Raw genomic sequence first — 15,205 nt, forward strand, 5'->3', positions numbered from 1 at the left:
AGGTTTATTGTACTCCGCAGATTTGTCGATTACCTGACGAATGACACGGATATGATCCATTGAAGCATGCTATGTATTGCCAGAAAATAATAGCTTTTCCTGGCTTCGTTTCTCATGTATTTTTTTTCTGGAACCAGAAGAACCATAGCCAGACCGCAATCATGAAGAAAACGACTACCATAATGGTCTTACTTGCCTTCTGCGTGATGAGGTAAGAAAAAGCGGTATGTAAGGTCCTGCGCTTTAGTAAGCCAGCCAGCATAAAATCAACGCTCTTTTCTGTGTGAATTTTGTATCTTATATTGTCTGTTATTAATCAAAATTATTGAGGTATTCATATTCTGATTAGATATTTAAACCTTCTCAAGCAAAAGAAATATAAATACGAATGATGGCCGATAATATAATTTTGCATTTGTAGGTATTAAACGCAACCAGGCGGACACCGCGTTAAAAATAGGGAAGCAAGTGTGCCTCAGTATGAAAACATTGCTAAGCTAATCCAGATCAAAATTAATGCTATTCTTAAGAACATCCGTATCGTTGCCGTTTGAAATATTCTGATAGCTCACGCAATCATCTGCTCGAAGGCGAACGTTAGAGGAGTTGCAAGTTGTGAGATCATAGACTGTAAATGAGGTACTTCAGCTGAACGACCATTGCGTCATGGCTATGCTTGATCCAGCCGGTGACACAGATAAGGAGACAAAATAATGAAGTGTAAAAAAATCCGTGGACACCTAAGCACGTCCTATGAGTTGTAAATGTGAAAGCATTAATGTCCAATTGAACGCCACTGAAATGTAAACTCGCGGGCAAGCGAGCGCCTTCAGACGTTTGGCCCTTTAGCCCAGTGGCTAAGACACGCGCCTTCTGAGCGTGTGGTCGGAGGTACCAAACTCAGTACCACCACAGTTCTTCCTTCGCAATTTATCTGTCGTTTTGTGCGTCAATTTCTTTATAACGACTGCCAAGGCGCAGTTAGAACGCAGCCGAGAGCTTGCGCGGGCGAAGAACGCGTGAATAACACAGGCTTCCGAATGAGAAGGTGACGTGGCTTTACAGTGATGCCCTCTACCCTAATGCAAAACCTGGCGCGCTATCACAGAAGCAGGTGCACTCTTTCGCCTGCTCTGTTCCGTCAAGGCGCGCTCGTTACGTGGCGTCGCAGCCAGTGGGAACTTAGGTGCCGTTTTTCGCTTGTCCAGGAGCTTGTCCAGGCTTTAGAAACGCTTATAGAACAAACTTGCAGGGTAAAGTGTTATTGTTTAGACGCGTCACTTATAGAATGAGCCGTTTGCGAAGAAAATTCGCAAGTGCATTTAAGAAACCCAAGAGATTATCTAGAGGTATTTAGGATCCAATGCAGGGGCAGTGAGGTCACCTATGAAGAATTGTATTCCTGATTGGCTGGAGAGAGCATTCTGAAAACCAGGCTAGTTTGGGTGGAAAGAAAAGTACGAAAATTCGGAACCTTGGAATGAATTATGCGCTCCGCGAGTTTCCTAAAAAGACAGGCAGAACATAAGGACGGTTCTTTAGAAAGATGATAGACGTTATTTGCCCATTTCAATGCGCTTAAGGTATACTGGTGTCATTATAGTTCATAGTGATTGCCATATTCTGTTGACATTGATTTTCGGAAGATGTGCATGAGTATCATATTTCGTTTGGATGTTGTGAAAGTGATGAGAGTGAACAACGCCAGCAATAAAACAACTTGCCACAAATGAAAGCCGTTTACCAGATTCTATAAACATTGTGTATCCGCCATAGGATGCGTGTATTGTCTTTAAAAATAAATAAAGCGTTGTACACACAGTTTTTTATACAGAACCCTTCACACTATGGGCCGCATATATTTCGGCCGTATTGTAGGCGTCGTGATTTTGAACTTTCGTACCATATAAAAATGGTACGAAATTCAATGAAGCCCATGGGCTTCATTGTAAGCATGCCTATTTCGAACAATTGTGCCACAAAAAAGTGTCATGTTTATAGGTAGGGCCGCTTCATAAGCGTCGTTTCTTAAACTTTGGTACCAGATGAAAAGTCAAGCGAACAAAATTGGCTCCAAAACGGCGGGCCGCATACCTAGAGTCCCTTGATGCTGAGAACCACACATACTTGACCACATTGTAAGCGTCGCTATTTGGATGTTTTCTTGTGGCTAGACGCAACGGCTGTAAGAGGAATTTGACTAAGAATGTAGTGATGGTGAAAACCAAAACACTGTTGGTATTGTGTGTCAAAAATCTAATTCGTGTCTGGTGAAGTAGTTACCGAAAGACAAGCCACGCTAAAATTACAGCGACAGAACCAAACATGGTTGTCGGAAGTTGTAATAAAAGAATGACGGGTCACATTCATCTCGTCTTTATGAATGTACACCAGTTAATCCCAGACTAATCGCCTGGGCTACCGTACTTTTGAGAACATAAGACGCTAGAGAGTTTTATTAGCGCATTTCGACGATATCCGTACGTCGCGCGCGAAACAGTTACGGCGGAGCCATTCGCGTGTTTGGGATGGCAGTTTTAGTGGAGCGCTCGACTTGGCGAACTAATGGCGCATGATGATGATGATTTATTGACATATCCTTCGAAACAGGACGATGACAAATAGTCACCTAGCGTGCTTGATTTATTCAGGTAAGCTATAGATTTTTCTCAAGGAATAATGGATGGATGTAAAACTTTAATGAAAGTTCTGAGGTACGCGACTCAGTGTGCAGCGGGCCACTTCCACGTTGGGACAGTGAGGCCATGCCCGATCGCCGCATCGTGGGTCCTCCGGACAGCCCATAGTGGTGCCGAGGATCTTGATAGCGGAGAGCAACTTGTCCTCATTGATGTGTTCCGTGCCTCGCAACGAGGGGCAACGCCAGAGCATAATATGCTCTGGCGCTAGCCTAGACCATATTATGGTCTAGGCTAGCAAAGTCATTGCAGTGCCTGCAAGAACTACTGCATAAGTGTCGGGATAAAGCTTGTGTAATAAAGCCGGGCTGGGATATGAGCCTGTTTGCAATAATCTGAGGGTCAATGCCTGCGCTCTATTTAATTTCTTGTGAGGAAGGGAAAGTCTCTCCTCACGAGATAAAAGTGATGCGTAATTTCGTTAGATGTGGTCGGTTGGTCTCTGTTCTTCACCACTGCGGGCCGGCCAGGGAGTTCTGCATGGCCGCGGAAAGCGAGACCTCGCGCCTTGGAGTGGGCTAGCTCGTTGAGGTTTGTAGTTCCTCCCAAGATGGATCCCATGTGAGCGGGGAACCACGTAAGAGTGTGGGTAACGATGCTTTTGCCGTCGAGGATGCAACAGGCTTCCTTACACATGGCGCCAACGCTGAAGGCGCGGATGGCTGCCCCGGAGTCACTGAAGATGTTGGCATGTTTATCATCCAGGAGGGCCAAGGCCATGGCCACTTGCTCGGCTGCACATGACGACACGCTTCGTACCGAAGCTGCGTTAACGGTCGAACCCCTGTGGTTGATCGAAACTACTATGAAATTTTCGCTGTGGCCATATTGGGCCGCGTCAACGAAGCAGCTGCCGCCAGGGAGTTCTGTCGCCCGGCGTAGGAGCGCCACGGCCCTGGCCTCCCTTCTTTCCACGTTGCGCTCGGGATGCATATTGCGCGGGGCGGGGGATATGATGATGTGGTCTTTCAGCTCTTTCGGAAGGCCCTGGTACGTGTCTTCGACCTTAGCCGGGGGGACGCCCATCTCTGTTAGGAGTCGTCTGCTCACCGTGGTGCCGGAGAGTCTGAGAGTCTGCGCCCTTTCTTGTGCTTCTGCAATTTATTCCAGTGTATTATGAATACCCAACTGCAGAAGTCGGTCGGTGTGTGTGTAGTTCGCATTGTCATTCTAGATGTTTTATACATCTTCCTAATATCATTTCTCTTCCTGAAAACTATATCTACATTTTACCGCTACCTATGCCTGTTATTGATGCGCTCGTATCCATCTGTCCCGTGCTTTCTTTTCACCAATAGTCTGAACGCCTCTTGCCTACCTTGAATGCCGACTTGTTGAGGCTTTCGGCCACTTCGAATCCAACCGCTTCTGGAGGCTGTAAGTTGCGGAGAGGTCTCACTTTGAGAATCTCTTCAAAATCCATTAAGATGTGCGGAGTGCTATCCGGTGGTGCGGAGTGGTCTATCGACCCTTGCCTCATCTTGCTGCGAATAATTTCTCCGGTGTGTTTTTGTCCTTCGGCTACCAGCACGAGCCTCAAAAGCTAGGCAATCCCTCTTCAGTTATCGTAGAGATTTTATCTTTTAATTTCTTTCTTCCCCTTCATGTAAATTTTCATGGTCTCTTTGTTTCCCAATCGTACACCTAGTTCGCTGTTTCCTTTTCTCTCACTTGCTTTCTAGTGACTCCTGGTTTTCTACACACGCTATTAATTACCCTGTATTTGTTTGCCGGCACTATTGTAATATCTTCCTCCATTATGTGTCCACGATTTTCAGGTACAGATACTTGTGAACTTTAGCGGGCCATTTGTTTTGATCCACGTACAGATACTTGTGAACTTTAGCGGGCCATTTGTTTTGATCCACGTTCATGAGTGTCCTTCAAAACTAATTTTGCTCAGCGCTTCTCTGACTTCAAAAGAGGCCCATCCCATGTCCCCCTGCATTGCCTCATTTGTGGTCTTGCCTTGGCCTCCCAAAGCTAACCGGCCTACCGATCTTTGGTTAACTTCCAGCCCCGTTAACTTGCCAGCGCCAAATGGCTTGGCGCCGTCTGGTGTACAGAAGTAAATCCATTTCGTGGGGTTCGACCTAGCAGCGACAGAACCAACCGATAGCAAATAACAATAATAGACACAAGTATTTTAGCTGGGCACACGTAACAAGCCTGCGTACGCTGCGAGACTGCGGGAGAGAAGTGCGCATGCGCAGAACGGAAAGCATCTGCGTGCGTACGCCCGCAATAAGATGCTGCGTCCTTAACGCGCGTATTGCTGCTTGACACACAAGGAACACGTAAATAATACATACAGCCAACGCCACCGCTTAACTTGTATGCTTGTTGCTGTTACCATGGGCTGCGTGAACCTCCGGCGCGCCGATCGCAGAGGTCACGCGGTTAGTGAATCTTACTATACGTCTGACTCATGGTGGCTCTGAGAAGCATCCAAAAACGCTTACACACCTTATGTGACATGTCTAGTTGAGCAGAACGTATCACGGGACGTTAAACGAAAATTGTTGTGGCGCGCTTCCTCTGCAGTGCACGCCATTTATTGTGTCCTATGTAGGCAAGCGCTGCGTAAGTCATTTTAAATGTGCCTAATGACGACAAAACGCCCCCGATACTGCGTTTTCATAAATCGATCAGCTAAGCGAAAGCCGATTTTAGCATTCGTACTTTGCTGTGGCGACAAAAAGCTAACAGCGAGGCCGACATTGTATCGAAGTGGGCAGGCGTGGCGCAACCATGTTCATACGCAAATCTCCTATATATATATATATATATATATATATATATATATAATAGAGTGCGCACGTAAAAAGCAAAGCCCTTTATAACATTCTACGCATGCGCTCTTTGAAAACACTGTTGTTGGCGGACACAGTGGTTTTGCGGGCACTCTAATAAAATGGTTTCCTTTTTGCGACGCAAGTCCAATCTTATAAGTAGGCAAGTATGTTTCACTAACTTCATCATCCCATCTGGTTTTCTACCGACCTCGACTGTGCTTCCCTTCTCTTGGTATCCATTCTGTAACCCTAATGGTCCACCGGTTATCCATCCTACGCATTACATGGCCTGCCCAGCTCCATTTCTTCCGCTTAATGTCAACTAGAATATCGGCTATCCCCGTTTGTTCTCTGATCCACACCACTCTCTTCCTGTCTCTTAATGTTAGTCCTAAGATTTTTCGTTCCATTGCTCTTTGTGCGGTCCTTAACTTGTTCTCGAGCTTCTTTGTTAACCTCCAAGTTTCTGCCCCATATGTTAGCACCGGTAGAATGCAATGATTGTACACTTTTCTTTTCAACGACAGTGGTAAGCTCCCAGTCAGGATTTGGTAATGCCTGCCGTATGCACTGAAACCCAATTTTATTCTTCTGTAAATTTCTTTCTCGTGATCAGGGTCCCCTGTGAGTAATTGACCTAGATACACGTACTCCTTTACAGACTCTAGAGGCTGACTGGCGATCCTGAATTCTTGTTCCCTCGCCTTCCCTTGCCTTAAAGTTAGGAAATTTGCAGGCGCAAGTTGGAATACGCTAGCGCAAGACAGGGGTAATTGGAGATCGCAGGGAGAGGCCTTCGTCCTGCAGTGGACATAAAATATAGGCTGATGATGATGATGATGATGATATTTCACAACAAAGAACAGTGACAACTCGTTTTGAAATTTCAGATAAAGTGGTTTCGTCTTGCATGTAGGGATAAGTTGGTAACAGCGATAATGTAGTAAAAATGGCCACTGGAAAAAGCAGCACGTTGTATGCATGGAACAGATGTCACAGAATATCAGAGCAAGAATAGGATGAAATGCAGCTTGCCTGTACTGAAATTGCCTGTGCGCAGTTCTATCATCAACTGCCAATCTAAAGTATTTCATGTTATTCAAGGGAATATTTAATAACGCCAATATTTTCACTTTCAGTTGCCAATCTCGCCCTCAAACCAAAGGCAGAAAGATTATGTTTGAAGAGCGAATCGCTTCAAGTACCTGCAAAACATTTGTGAGTAAAAGTCTTGGTACATTTACCATGCTTCTGTAGTTATAGTTTAACTAAAACCTGAATTACTTGGCGACAGAACAATATTTTATTAGTCGAATCCCAGTAATTCTTCAGAAAAATATCGTCAGTATGGGGTCAGTGGTTTCATTGGACACTCCTCCATACTAACAAAGCAGGACATCTTGGCCAATGCGGTGGTGAATATAAACGCGTGTGTATAAATTATCGCCTTTTAAACGTCCTTCACGAAGTGCTCAAAACCGTTTTATAAGGGCGGGGTTTTAATCAGACCCGTTACATACCAGAAACGTTTTAATGTGTGCCAATAAATGAAAGCAATTGAAGTTGCTGTTGTAATTGCCTAAAATTAGCAGATTCGCTGGAAAATGGGTTCAAAATCTATTTAGTCGCATAGCCCTGCTGTCATTTGCATTTTAACGTACAAAGAACAGCCCGCAAAATAGAAAAAAAATAACACGTCACTATTTATTTATTTATTTCCAAAATACTGCATACCCAAGCTTGCGCCCATGCAGGAGGGGTATCACAACCACTGTTACAAACATCAAAACAGAATTCATGACAGATCATGAAGAGACGAAAAAAATATTATATACATATAACTATATAGCGTGACACATCAATGAGCGTCTTATGGCAGTTGCAATAATGCTATAAATAATTTAATCATTCCAACTTTAGGGAAAAACAGTCCTACACTTCGCGACAAGGAAGAAAGAAACTGAAAAGCGCTTCACATTATGACGTTAATGCGTCGAATGAGCCTCACTCGGAGCAATGACAGCTACAACAGCTCTGCCAAACGAGCACGGTTTCAAGTTAACCTATGGTAATGCACAAAAAAAAATATGTGAAAATTCCGGTATATTCTTATTTCTGGAAACAATTTAGGACATCTCTAGAAAGCGCCGGCACCCTTGTAACAAGAGGTATTCTTTTTTTATAAAAAGGAAATAATAGTACGGTTAAAGGTAAAGTGGGCTTCACTACACATAAACATCTTTTAGGCCAACGAGCGCTTCGCCAATGAATTTGACTGAGTACCCCACACGGGCTCCATGATCGACTTGGAAGTTCACTTGGGGGGAGACAGAAAAAGGAAACTAGGTAGTGTTGGATATATATTACTGTTCGTGGTGTCAATGTTTGTCTGTAGGCATGAATAGAATTGAATTCTGAGGTTTTACGTGTCATAACCACGATATTATTAGGAGTCACGCCATAGTAAGGGACCCTGAATAAATTTTGACCACCAGGGGATCTTTAACGTGCCCCTAATGCACGGGACGCGAGGGTTTTTCCGTTGCGTCCCCGTTAAAACGCAGCGGCAGCGGCCATGATTTCTTCACGTGACCTCGTGTTTAGCAGCGCAACACCATAGCCTCCATGCCTCCACGGCAGGTCCATAGCCATGCACATCTTATGTCTTCCACACTATCTTCCTTATAAGAGCTTAGATAGAGATCTCAAGACTCACGAAAGCCGTTCAAGGCCAGTTGTACATCGTTACCACATGACCACGATTATTAATTATTTCTTGCCATTTCTGTCTGCTGAGCACTCGCTCAAAAATATTCTTTCTGCCGTCGTCGGTCCGACATAGACGATTTATGTGGTGTTAGGCCCTTCGATTGACTTGTCGTCTCAGTGGTAGTTGTATGGCTTCGGCAAGTAAACCGCTTGATTCTGCGGATCGCGAAAGGCCTAGTATTGCCCGAAGGGCCACTCGGGTGACCTTTCCTAGCTGTGAAATCGGTCAAGTTGTAACGTTCACCAAAATCAGAGAATAAAGTGCTCTTCACAGCAATATTCCTTGGTACGCACGTAGAGCTATTTCACTGATCACAGCCATTGCCTCGAGCTGTCCATGTTGTCAGATATTTTAGGAGAGACCGGGATGATGTACGTAAAGCTTTACCAGCAGGTCGTTAGCTGATGCGGTCATCTCAGATTATACCAAGATATCTGTGTTGTTTTACGTATAATATAGGAGAATCGTTTAGTTGAAAACGTTTCAGGGACTGTTGTGCTCTCTGTTGAGAATTAGGGGTAATATATGCCTACTTAGGTGGAAAAATGGAAAGGCGGATTTCATTAAGAAATTACGCCATCACACATAATGCAGTTTGCAATGTTTGTAGTTGCGGTCCAGCGCTGGAAGCCCCAGTAATCGATAACACCATATCGTCCGCTTACATTGCAACACCTATCGGATAACTCTCCCTCTTCGATAAACGGTAAGGTAGGCCTGCAAGCGCGCAGTTGAACGAAAGTGGCGGTATTACGCTGCCCTGAGGAACTCCACAATTTGCAGGGAAAGGTTGGCTTGTCACATTACCAGTGTACGTTCATTATTCTGTGCGATAAATAGCCGAAGACGTAATCAAGTGCGCGGCCTTCCACACCAGCCTAATTGAGGGCTTCGATAATGTCCAAATGCGGGAGAGAGTTAAATGATTGGTGGATGTCCAGCAACAGTATGCACTCGTTGAGACGATTGTTTCAAGCAGATTACAGCAACGGGGCCATGTCTGCAATAAAATCTGCTGTGGAGCGTTTTTGGCAGAAACCGCTCATACCTTCAGGAACGAATTTATTCCTCTGAAGTACACGCGTTAGACGCTAATGTACCATGCGTAACATGACATCAGAGGCATTTAGCACGATAGGACGGAAGGGGCTTTACCGCAGCTCCTGGATTAAGCACAGATAGGACGACGGATGATCTCCAGTCAAGTACCATTTTGCTAGAGTTCCGAATGTTATAGTATTCATCCAACCATCGCTGGTGAAAGGATTCGTTCACATGTATGACTGATTGATATCTTATTCTATAATCCAGCGATGATGTCAGAACTGCACGTTTTGTTTAGATATGAACACCACGCGCTGAATTACTGTCACTTCCCACGGGCGCTACGACTTTAACGCAGTAGCGTTAAGGGCCTCCAAGAGGTATCGCAGAAAATCAGGCGTCTGCGTCGGCGGCGTTGTCATAGACTTCAGACTCTGCCCAGGCGACGCTGCGGAAAAACCCGCCCCCCGCGCCCCCATCGCAGCTTTGGCGCAAACTGAGTAGTGAAAAGAGAGCTGTCCGCAAGCGAAGCTGCATAGGCCACAATGAACCCCCCTCTTTCGGTTGTGTTGAGGCACGGTTTCCTAAAAATCAAGGACCTGGAAAGCTTCTTCCGCCCATCCACGCTTCGGAAAGGGAGGAAGCTCAGCAGACCGAAGTACGTGTACAATATAAAAGAAGTTTCAGATGTTATTTCGGCGCGCTGCAACTCGCAAGTACGGCGAGCATCGTACGACATCGAGTTCGAGGAAGAACTCCGACGTCCTTTCTCTAGCGCTTAAATGTGTTAAATTTGGGTACGTACATAATGTCAAAGCGATAAAGTACATATATGATTCATTCAGTCAGCTATGTAGCTTACGGTAAGTGGTGCAAAGCTCCCTTTATCAGGGGCGAATGGCCCTGGCGACCTCCGCCTTTTCCGTTGCCTTGTCGTTTCAGCTCTCGATTCCTGTGCGTTCGAGCATGTTATCGCGCATCTTCGAATGTTCTCTTCACGGTTGTCTTCCGTTTGTATTTACTGCAAATGGAGATACGTGCGTGTCCGCTTTCGCGGGGTACAACCGAAAGCAAAACAAGCCTAAAGGTGGTCGCGAACAATATTTTGGCATTTATTCGTTTGAACACGTGTTAGCATTTGCTAGTTGTTTCACGCGCTAAACTGATGGCTACCTGGTTTCAAATCTCTCAAAGGGTGACCGCTTCTTACTCGATCGTTTATCGCTCACCGCGGCGCGATTACATCTGTTCACGGGCAGGCGCGTATATACACATAAACGATACTGCCGTTCTCGCGTTTCCGTTTTTGGAGACGACAAAAGCTCTATCGCACCTTTTTGGCGATAAGACGAAGGCTTCTCACTTGTTCCGCTTTCCGGATGTGCACATGAAAACTTTTCAGTGCGCTTATCTTCTTATTCATGAATGAACATTGTGTATTTTACAACACAAACGATTTTCTCGTCACTTTACGGTCACTCTAAAAAAATTACGACCATTTTTTTCGAAATAGGTTCTTTAGAAGAATTTAAATCAGCAATTAAAAAAAAATCGACCCTGCGGGGTCGCATTTGGCAAAACAATTCGACCCTCAAAGCGTTAAGCATTTATTCGTAATGTTTATTGTCGTAATTATTCAAAGAGAATAAATTCTTCCATAGCCTTTTTCGGGCAGCAAACAGAAAACGTTTTCCAAGGCAATAAACAGCGTGCGAACATAACGAAAGTTATTAAGCTTCCTACAGTGCCTGCGCGCCGCATCTTCCTGTCTCACGGGAGCTACAGCACCGCTCAGTACCCTTGAATTTTCAGCAGACGCCTAAAACAACACACGCGCACAAATAAACGTAAATAAACGCGACATTTTTTCTACATACGTGCGTTACTTCGCAATTGCTCATCCAGTGCTCCTATGGCAACTTATTGCTCACATTGAAAAAAAAAAACACGCACTCGAGAGGGCTCAGTGCATTGCGAAACGTGCTTGTTGTACCGGAAAAGCCGAAACTAGAAATGAGCTGGCGATACCACAACGCCCTAGAAACCAAGATTTTGAATAAAAGTAGGAACCAAAATGAAGAATAACATAAAGGAACCAAAATGTTTGGTTAAACTGACCTGCCAAATCTCTCCAAACAGGCGGAAATATCGATGGCACATACGCAGGATGGTTCGCTACGTTGTTTTTTCTGTTGCCATCGAAGTGACGGCTGCAGATTCTTGAGTTTTCGCTTGGTTGCCACAATCCCCCGTCAGGGCTACGCAACAGATTACAGCAGAACACCATTATCACACTTTTTCATGTGAGCGGCTGTGTTGTGGAGAATGCGAGTAATTCGCTTACCCAACACGCAGAGCGGCCCGTATCCGGCGCTCTCGCCTTTCTCCTTCATACGACCGCGATGGAAATCGGTAAAACTGAACGTTGTTATTCAGTCCTTCACGTTCATGGCTGCAACGCAACAGTAGCGTCGACTGCGGCGCATCTTCGTTGCGCGCGGAGCTGTCGCGGTTACCATGGTGCTCGCCATCGTTCTTACGAGTGAGCCAACAAGAGCTTTGTATCTTTATGGCAGTTCAGCGGCGCGTCTGATTAGCGGAGAAATTCATAGCTCTCTTTCTGGGTGTTAAATGCGCAAAACATTCGCAATATGAACCAAAATTAAGTTAAATCGTTGTTACGCAGTCGCTAGCTGCTTAGACAACTTAGCAAGGGAGTCGGACTTTGCACTACTCAATTATTACCTCTTCGCACCGGCAGGTGGCGCTACGCGTCTTGCAAAACTACAGAGTCTGACGTCTATTGAGCGAACATTTCCGTATATATTTAGGTAGACGTATATACCATGTCTCGCTCTATGACGTGTGGTATATGCGCGTTACATTTCCACCACATTCTATGCCTGAAATTTCTCATACCTTGTGTTGGATTCTTGACAAAGTTATTCCTCGGAATTTTGAGAATGGCAGCCCACAAACAAATGACATGAACAAATAACCGGCAGCGCATGTCGTTAATGTTATATCTTTTCCGACTTCAATATTAAAAGTGTGAAACAATAACAGAAACATGAAAAACTGGGGCTCCAATCCATGCTGTGAAGGTGGTTGGACAGTGAAGCTGTAAACGACACCCACAACAATTACCCATTGGGACGTCACTTAAATTCAGGCACGCGGCTCTACAAAGAGCGAAACCAGACACAAGTGAAATGTACTTAAATGCACCGTTTATTACTTCACAACGACATTATATTCACGCTGTTCTTTTGGCGTCTTTGCTTTCCGTGGTGTACCCATGGTAGCCTGGAATGAACTGAATGAGTTGCTAGACCGTGGTGACGTCAGTACGCGATTTCTCTGCTGTTGGGTGCTTTTCCACTTGGAGTAGCTTACGCAACCGTTATCTTTACCGGGAAACACACGCGGGAGAAGGAACGCTGTAAACGACACCCACAACGATTACCTATTGTGACGTCACTTGAATTCACACCCCTGGCTCTACAAAGAGTGAAACCAGAGACACTGGTTTCACGAAGGTTTTCAATGACGTCAACTCCTTTCGAAGCAGCTGCAAACCTAATATTTACCAGGACGCGTCGAAGGGTATGCCCATTGTTCACACGCGCCTTATCTTCCATCACGTAGTTTTGATGCTTGTTTTGTGGTTTTTCTTTTGAAAACGAGTGCTGAGCTGCATGCTGATGCCTGATTTCAAAGGAGATATGCTGTTTGTATTCAATTTTTAGCTTGGCGTGTTTGGCTTACGCCGACACGAAAATTTCCTTGGCTGGTAGAGGTATACTGCTTCGTTGTAAAAATTATGTTTTTTTGTGGCGCGGCTGTTCACGACCTCCGGGAGCGGCCCACGCAAGAGGCCGCGTTTCTACCGATCACAGAGTGGCACGCGCCTCTCAGTTCCTTGCTAACCATCCAGATGGCGATTTGTGTGTATGCTCCCAATGTAGAGGCAGTGAGAAAACTGTTTTTAAAAGTTCTCAAATCTATCACGATTGCGAAAAAAATACTAGTTTTGGTGGGAAACTTCAATTGTGTTTGCCATGCGGTAAATTGTGTAAAAGGTTTGCCAGTGAGAGATAAAATTGTGGAGGTCTTTAATGTATTAGTTCAGGATCACAACTCAGAAGATATTGGCAGTGCTTTCATAAAAGGCAGGCTTCCGCAATTCACTCATTTTCAAGGTGGTAGCCATGCACAAGTAGACAGGTTGTACATGTCGCTTGAACGTGTGCTACGATGCACTTCGTATGAGGTTAAGCCATTGTCTTTCAGTGACCACTGTCTAGCTATTGCAACCTTTGGTAAAAAAGAAAACAAAAATTACATTGGATGAAACCTTTGGAAACTTAAAAGGAAATTGTTTGGGGATAAGGGTTTTGTTAAAGATGTAGATGACAAGCTAAAGAAGCTATTCGCTGGGCAATTTTTAAGCGTTGGTGTTAAGTGGGAGCATTTCAAGCAAGTAGTAAAAATGAAAGCTATCGAAAGAAGTAGCATATTGCGTATGAAGAAAAACGAAACAAAACACTGCTTCGAGAGGAACTTGAATTTCATACGGATATAGAATGCTCCCAACCAGGTACGTACACCGAAGAATTAAGAGACATAAAATTTTAGTTGGAAAGAATGGATGCGGACAAGTACAGAGCAGCGGTTATTCGTGCATGGTAAGGGAAGCTGTGGTCCAAGGAAACACCAACAAAGCGCGCGTTGTCGGACGAAAAGCGATACGTTTGCCATAAGGAAATAGGGCAAATAAGAAGCGGGAATGACGTTTCGGATAACGACAATGTTATCAAGCGCGTCGTCGCTGATCATTTCAAATATATGCTTGGTCCATCGCACAGCGTTTCAAAGGGCTTTAAAACAGAATCTGTACCTTTAATGCCAAAGCTGGACGAAGAAAAAACGCCTCTGGAACAGCCAATTTCCATGAAAGAAATAGAGGACGCAATAGATGCACTACCAGTTGGCAAGACACCTGCCCCTGACGTCCTAGGAATAGAATTTTATAAAGCATTCAAAACAATGATGGCCCACATTCTGCTCAATGTTATCGTCGAAGCATATCAGCAAAATCGTAGACCACTGTCCTTCACAACTTGACACATCGTTCTCATTCCAAAAGCTGAGGCACCAGACTGAAAAACGTCTGTTGGTAGGGTCTTACCGCCCGTTATGCATTACCAACGTCGACTATAAGATATTAATGAAGGTGTTGGCCAAACGATTGAAGGGTGCAAAAATGGAGCTGGTTGGCACGCATCAGACCTGTGGTATGAAGGGTCGATGCATCGCCACGAACATACACGCAGCTCGAAGCAAGCTACAATGTTGTGATGCATTTCCTGTCCGAGTGGTGATGATGCCAATAGATCTCGCAAAAGCCTTTTACCGTTTCTCTCACGATGTTCTCTTCGCAATACTAGAGCATTTCAATTTAGGAAGCGTATTAGCAGACAGTGTCAAAATGGTGTATGCTAACTGTTCCACTCGTGTCATTGCAAATGGAGACCTGACTGACTGCCTGCAAGTGCAGTCTTCTGTGATGCACGGATGTCCACTGTCACTCATGTTCTTCATAGCCTACCTTGAGCCTCTGTGCATGGCCACCCAGAATAATCAACGAATAGCTGGCTACAGGTTACAGTCAATGCATGGAAAAATTTTGGCGAATGCTGACGACATTGCCATTTTCAGCCCGAATAGAGAGAGTATTTGTGAGGCCGCGGTGGTAGTTGAAACATTGTGCAAATGCACCGGGCCGGAAATAAACTGGCAGAAGAGCTATGGGTTCTGGCATGGCGAATGACATGAAGTGCCACGCTACTTCTCTCGACTTCAGTGGTAAACATCAGCAACAACGTATCTTGGCG

At 44.9% G+C, this 15,205-nt stretch overlaps 1 long non-coding RNA gene across 1 annotated transcript in view; it reads left to right on the top strand.

The window, feature by feature from the left end:
• LOC125940081 (uncharacterized) overlaps positions 1–6,715 on the top strand; it is a 37,020-nt gene extending 30,305 nt beyond the window's left edge. The window contains exons 2-3 of the long non-coding RNA XR_007463323.1: positions 138–211; positions 6,634–6,715. This is a non-coding gene — a long non-coding RNA (uncharacterized LOC125940081). The remainder of the gene's footprint in view (positions 1–137; positions 212–6,633) is intronic.
• Positions 6,716–15,205: the final 8,490 nt, after the last annotated feature.

This window comes from Dermacentor silvarum, chromosome 9, assembly GCF_013339745.2.
Source record: "Dermacentor silvarum isolate Dsil-2018 chromosome 9, BIME_Dsil_1.4, whole genome shotgun sequence".
In the NCBI taxonomy this organism is placed as follows: domain Eukaryota; kingdom Metazoa; phylum Arthropoda; class Arachnida; order Ixodida; family Ixodidae; genus Dermacentor; species Dermacentor silvarum.